General features: G+C 38.2%; 1 non-coding gene across 1 annotated transcript; it reads left to right on the top strand.

Annotated features, from left to right (window-relative positions):
- Positions 1 to 321: 321 nt before the first annotated feature.
- LOC125924063 (U6 spliceosomal RNA) lies at positions 322 to 425 on the top strand. Its single transcript, XR_007458249.1, has one exon. It is a non-coding gene; the product is annotated as a U6 spliceosomal RNA (small nuclear RNA).
- Positions 426 to 6,597: the final 6,172 nt, after the last annotated feature.

Below are 6,597 nucleotides of genomic sequence, written 5' to 3'. Positions count from 1 at the left end.
GGGGTTGATGTTAGCTGTTCAGTTATTCTTTTATTTCAATATTTATTTGGGGGATTGCACAAGCTGGGGAGGGGCAGAGAGAGGACAGAAGATCTGAACTAGGCTCTGTGCTGACAGGCTGACCGCAGCGATCCCAACGTGGGGCTCGAACTCACAAACTATGCGATCGTGACCTAAGCTGAAGTCTGACGCTCAACCAACTGGGTCACCCAGGTGCACCTAGCTGTTGGGTTCTTCTAACTAGCAGTGGAGCAGAATTAGTCTGACAGTGATTGGGCTGGTTTCTAATAGAAAGAATTATTGACAAAGATACTGAATCAGGTGCTCCATTCGGCAGCACATATACTAAAATTGGAACGATACAGAGATTAACATGGCCCCTGCGCAAGGATGACACACAAATTCGTGAAGCGTTCCATATTTTTAGCACTGCTAGGAATTCACCCAAGGGATACAGGAGTACTGATGCATAAGGGCACTTGTACCCCAATGTTTATAGCAGCACTTTCAACAATAGCCAAATTATGGAAAGAGCCTAAATGTCCGTCAACTGATGAATGGGTAAAGAAATTGTGGTTTATATACACAATGGAGTACTATGTGGCAATGAGAAAGAATGAAATATGGCCTTTTGTAGCAATGTGGATGGAACTGGAGAGTGTTATGCTAAGTGAAATAAGTCATACGGAGAAAGACAGATACCATATGTTTTCACTCTTACATGGATCCTGAGAAACTTAACAGAAGACCATGGGGACGGGGAAGAGAAAAAAAAGAGGGAGGGAGCCAAACCATAAGAGACTCTTAAAAACTGAGAATAAACTAAGGTTGATGAGGGGTGGGAGAGAGGCGAAAGGGGGTGATGGGCATTGAGGAGGGCACCCGTTGGGATGAGCACTGGGTGTTGTATGGAAACCAATTTGACAATAAATTTCATAATAAAAAAAGGAAAAAAAAATAAAGCTACATTTGTGGTAAAAAAAAAAAAAAGATACTGAATCAGCTGAATATTCCACACATGCTTTTGCATATCTTATTTCATTAAATGTCATTATTTTTTGCCATAGATATATCTCTATCTATCATCATCTATCATCTAGTGGTTGTCTGAGTTTTCCTGTAATAAGAAAACGGAGTGCACTTTATTTTCAAAATAAACATAGAAGTATTTTATTTATTTATTTATTTATTTATTTTTAACGTTTATTTATTTTTGAGACAGAGAGAGACAGAGCATGAACAGGGGAGGGGCAGAGAGAGAGGGAGACACACAATCTGAAACGGGCTCCAGGCTCTGAGCTGTCAGCACAGAGCCCGACGCGGGGCTCGAACTCACGGACCGTGAGATCATGACCTGAGCCGAAGTCAGACGCTTAACTGACTGAGCCACCCAGGCGCCCCAGAAGTATTTTAGATAAAGTATGTATTAGTCATAATTTATTATATTAGAATGTGTTAATGTAATGTTTTGTTAAAATAACTGAAATTTTATTTATCGTACATTGGCTATGGCAGGGTTATGGTGGTGAATATGATTGTGTTAATTTTTACCACAATCTTATGGCTAGGTTTCCATGCCTGGTTCTATGTGACTAATAAAGCCATTCAATATTAATAACCACCACTGCATTCTGTTTCAGTAAATAAAACTCATTTCTGTAATTAGGTTTACATTAAAAATGGAATTTGTAAATTACTGTACATGTTTTCTATTACTGTGATTCTTCCAATTAATTCAATAATTAATTTTTTTTATACCAGCTGTTTAAACATGGTTATTTGTGAAGCAATGCTTGTCAAGGATTCTGTAATGGTCATATTTTAAAGAAAAAGAAAATAAGTTGGGGCGCCCAGGGGGCTCAGTTGGTTAAGTGTCTGACTCTTGATTGCGGCTCAGGTCATGATCTCACAGTTCTTAGTTCAAGTCCTGCATGGGTCTCTGTGCTGACAGCACGGAGCCTGCTTGGGATTCTCTCTCTCCTTCCCTCTCTCTGCCTCACCCCCAAAATTGTGCCCTCATTCTCTCTCTCTCTCTCTCTCTCTCTCTCTCTCTCTCTCTCAAAATGAATAAACTTTAAAACAATATTTTTAAAAATTAAATAAATAATACATAAAAATACATAATTCAACAATTCTAAGACACACACAGAGTAAATATATCCATATTTCCCTCCTCCCAATCTGTCGTTTTCTCCTATATCTTTGACACTTATCAAAGTACAAAATATTGTGTGTACACAGAGTTAGTAGCTAAATTATACACCATTCTTAGCTGTGGAGTGGAGAGTAAATGGGTCCTTGAGAAAGTACACCGAATATAAAATGTTTGTAACATTTCATTGTTTCCTCTTCACCTCTGGTATAATTCAAAAAGGAGTCGTAGATAATAAAAGCCCACTTTGCTCCGCATAAAACATGACGGATGCATTTATCACCAGTATTTCAGGACCGGATGAGATACGATCTTGCTCAAAGGTTTAGCGACTGCAGCACTGTCAACATGACTGCTATGCTGTGAGATAGATTTACTATTAATCCGGATATACTGTATTGCGAGTGTGTGCTGAGGGGTAACTGTGACTGGGTAATTAAAACTCCATACTGTGTAAAAGTTTTAAAAAAATGAGGATCACTCCTCGACTTTCACGTTATTTTCTGACAGTGTGCAGATAACTTCAGACACTCGCTCAAACTGCCAGAAGAATATGTATTTCCTTTCAGTGCAACCCCAGAGAAAGATAAAAACTTGCTTTGAGCATGACACTTATGTGCCAGTCCTTGAGTCGGATATGCAGGGGTAGCAAGACACGTTAGCTGAAGTAGCGATCCGGCATATCTCCAAACATGATGTCCCATTTATGTTCGAAATGATGTGGATGGAATCAATTAGGAGAAACAAGTGAGTTCCAAGACATATTTTTGAAAAAGCTGCGGAGTTGCTTAGTAACCTGATGTTGTACTTCATTTCCCAACAGAGCTGTAAAGGCTGTCAGAGTTGGTAATGGAGCACTTAAATGAATCAAATCTCATGTGCTCTGACAAGAACATGCCCATATTAACTACGTCAGGTCCTCCCTGTCAGAAGTGAACATACGTGGTCAGTAAAACACGTAGCATGACAGCGATCAGGGGATATGACTTCAAGTGGTGCTTCGGCATAAAAACCTGTTTATTTTCTTTACGTGCCTGGTGTTGCCATAAATCATTGGGCTGTGTTATCTACCATTACTCGGGATAAACCTTCATTCAAGTGCATCGTCTTGCCAGCCACTTGCCATTCACAGGATCTTCTCGGGCAGAACTGACTGCTCTCGACACCTTGAATGCTTTGCATTTTAGGATTTCACATGTGAAATCATAAGCAATGTTGCTTCTCCTTCACCTTGGCCAGGCAGGCAGCCATCTACTCACATAAGTGATATCCTTATGGAGAAATTATACTTAGCGAATACTTGAAATAATGTGAATATATCCTCTGCAGAGAAAACCAAGCCCATGCACATAAACTACACCATACATATCATAGTATTTTTAAAAGTATTATTTATGAACATTTGAACCAAGGATCTAGAACAGCCTATCTATTTTTGCTTTGAATTTATAAACTCTTAATCCATTATTCTAATTTGCCAGAAAGGAAAAACAATTATTGATTGCCATTGGGATTTATGTCTTTGGAGGCAACGGAATAAAAGGAACGTAGAGACGCATTAACTGACTACCTTTATTTGTAAAACTCATGTGACAGGTCTTGATTTTCAAGTTAAAGATCTAAGGAGAAGAAACTCCCCTATTATCACCTCCTCAAAGTTATTTGACATATAATCATTAAATTATTAATTCTTGTATCATCTTTGTGAGAAATATTGGGAGCAATCATTATTTTTCTAAGTAGGAGATTTCACAAATTTCTGGTTAATTGGCAAGCATGTCAATGTGAATCTTGGGAAAACCATAAAGGATCACATCTAATGTTAAATTGGAAGATTTTATAAATAGATCCTATCATCAATTATCTGGTAATAACCATGAATAAATTTAGTAAAAACGTAGTAAGACAACTTTATTTATTTATGTTCAACATCCCTGTCTATGTTTGGACCCATTTCCAACAGTTTTCAAACTTAGACTTTAAGACTAGAAAAGTACCAGTAATATAGCTTTCATCAAGAAACATGGAATTAACATATAAGGACATTTCTCCTACAGGTAATCCTTTGAAAAAAGAAGACAGGTAAAGCAAGAAATCAAGAGAGAATCACAAATCCCAGCTTTCTCTAGGGTTGTTGCTTCATATTATGATCATCCTTGAAAAAAAAAAAAAAAAGAAAAGAAAATCACCCTTCAAATCAACAGATAAAAATACTGCTTAACAATGATTTTATTTTTGTTATCCTTTGAACATCAAAAATGCAAAAGCTATTGAGGCATTAATTGCCACACCAGAGGGTCAAGGTCATTGCAGCCCAACAGTCTAGAAATTATCGATTCTGACATCATTACAGTCTCATTCTCACTGTGATGGAAAAGCATGTTGTAATGTTATACAGTCTATCAATAAACTTTGCAACTCACTAGTAATTCTTGTATGTTGGCCTACTGCAAGTATTCAGTTTCACCATCTGACCTCAGAGCATATTTTCATTCAACCTGTAAGACCAGAATGAGCGGAAACCCTTCCATTGGTTGCTCTATTAAAAAGCACCAAAAAGAAAACACCCTTTACCCATCTGCAAATACATAATAAGTACCCTGTCATGAAATACGGACACATGACTTTCTGAGTCATCAGCTAAAGAATTGAATTAGTCTGGGGGCGCCTGGGTGGCTCAGTCGGTTAGGTGTCCTGACTTCAGCTCAGGTCATGATCTCACGGTTTGTGAGTTCCAGCCCCGCGTCGGGCTCTGTGCTGACAGCTCAGAGCCTGAAGCCTGCTTCTGATTCTGTGTCTCCCTCTCTCTGCCCCTCCCCCACTCACACGCTGTCTCACTCTCTCTCTCTCTCAAAAATAAATAAACATTTAAAAAAAAAAGAATTAAGCTACTTTGTTACAGTTAGACTCCAGATATGAATATGAAAGTTTTAGAATTAAGTATTAAGTTTGAAGATTGAACACTTGTTAGCCAACTGCTGAAGGGAAACAAACTGATAATCTGTTGTCCCCTCCAGTTTACAGGTTGACTTGGCCTCAGCCCAATAAAAAAGAGAGGCACATATAGACTCTTTTTTATTTCTTTCTTCAAGAAATCCAATCACACTGGCCTTTTAGTGTGTAACAACCAATAGACGGAGTGTTTAATCCCACAACCATAGGGCATGAATTTCCTTTTCCGGTAGATTTTTTTGTTCTCCAATTTCTTCGAAGGAAATGCTCTTTTTCCCTCCCTCAATTCTTCCATCATGAGCTGAAACATCGGTAAGAGATTCCAGGAGATGTGGGATTTGTTCTAGACTGCTTTCACATGTAGATATGAGATGTTTTCATAAAAGTAATATCTGTTGCATTTATAGTGCACCATATACCGTTACCTTGATTATTTTCAACTTTATATAAAGCACACAGAGCTGGTTGTTTTAAATGCCACTTTACAAAAGCAGGGCCCATAGCTTTGCGAGTTTAGCTGACATTTCCAAGGCCTCAGGGTTAGTAACCATGGAGGTAGAATTGTTACTCTTATCTGTCTGACAGCAAAAGTGCATGTCTCTCCTTAGTGTCAGGCTGCCCCTCTTGGGGGGAAAAATTGGAAGGAAAAGGACATTGTTAGTAAATGCACAAGGTGTGGGAAGGTTAATTCCTCAATGTATGTTATTTATTTATTTATTTATTTATTTTTAGAGAGAGAGAGAAAAAGAGAGGGACAGTGCCAGCAGGGTAGAGGAGTAGAGTGAGAGAGAGAGAGAATCTTAAGCAGGCCCCACATTCAAGATGAAGCCTGTCTCAGGGCTCCATTCCACAACCCTGGGATCATGACCTGAGCCAAAATCAAGAGTCAACCTTTCAACCAACTGAACTACCCAGGTGCCCCAATGTGTGTCATTTCTAATGAAAGAATAAAGCTAGAGTATTTTCATCATATGTGTTCATGTTACATTACATTTGACTAAATGATCTGAACTTGATTTTAACAAGCTATTATTTCCTTCTCTGGAAATGGCAATGGCTTCTAAATCATGGATCTGTGGTGAGAATTTGAAGAAATGACAAATACAAATAATTAGCACAGTGCCTGGCAAAAAGGAAATGTTCATAGAGTTTTAAACATGGTTATAATTATGTTTACCTCTGGAGTCAGTCACGGTAGTTTTGAGAGGCTCAATGTGGATTCAGATGACAAGATCCTTATCAGCTGCCAGTAGTTACCTCTGTTTTGCCCCACTTACTTTAATGTCTGCACACATGGTCTATGAAGAACTTTGAGATTCAAGGAGGTTAAGTGACGTTTAGAAGACCATGTATGTTGTAGATAAGAGTTTTTTTCAATCCCAAATCTCTTGATTCACAAGTCACACAGAAAACATCTTACCTTTCCTACATTAGTTTACTAATTATCCTAAATTTTATTTTGTGTAAAGAAAAACCTTGAATGGAATTCCTAA

Source organism: Panthera uncia, chromosome B1, assembly GCF_023721935.1.
Source record: "Panthera uncia isolate 11264 chromosome B1, Puncia_PCG_1.0, whole genome shotgun sequence".
Lineage (NCBI taxonomy): Eukaryota > Metazoa > Chordata > Mammalia > Carnivora > Felidae > Panthera > Panthera uncia.
Note: the sequence above shows the minus strand (reverse complement) of the source record. Positions and strands in the feature narration are given on the sequence as shown.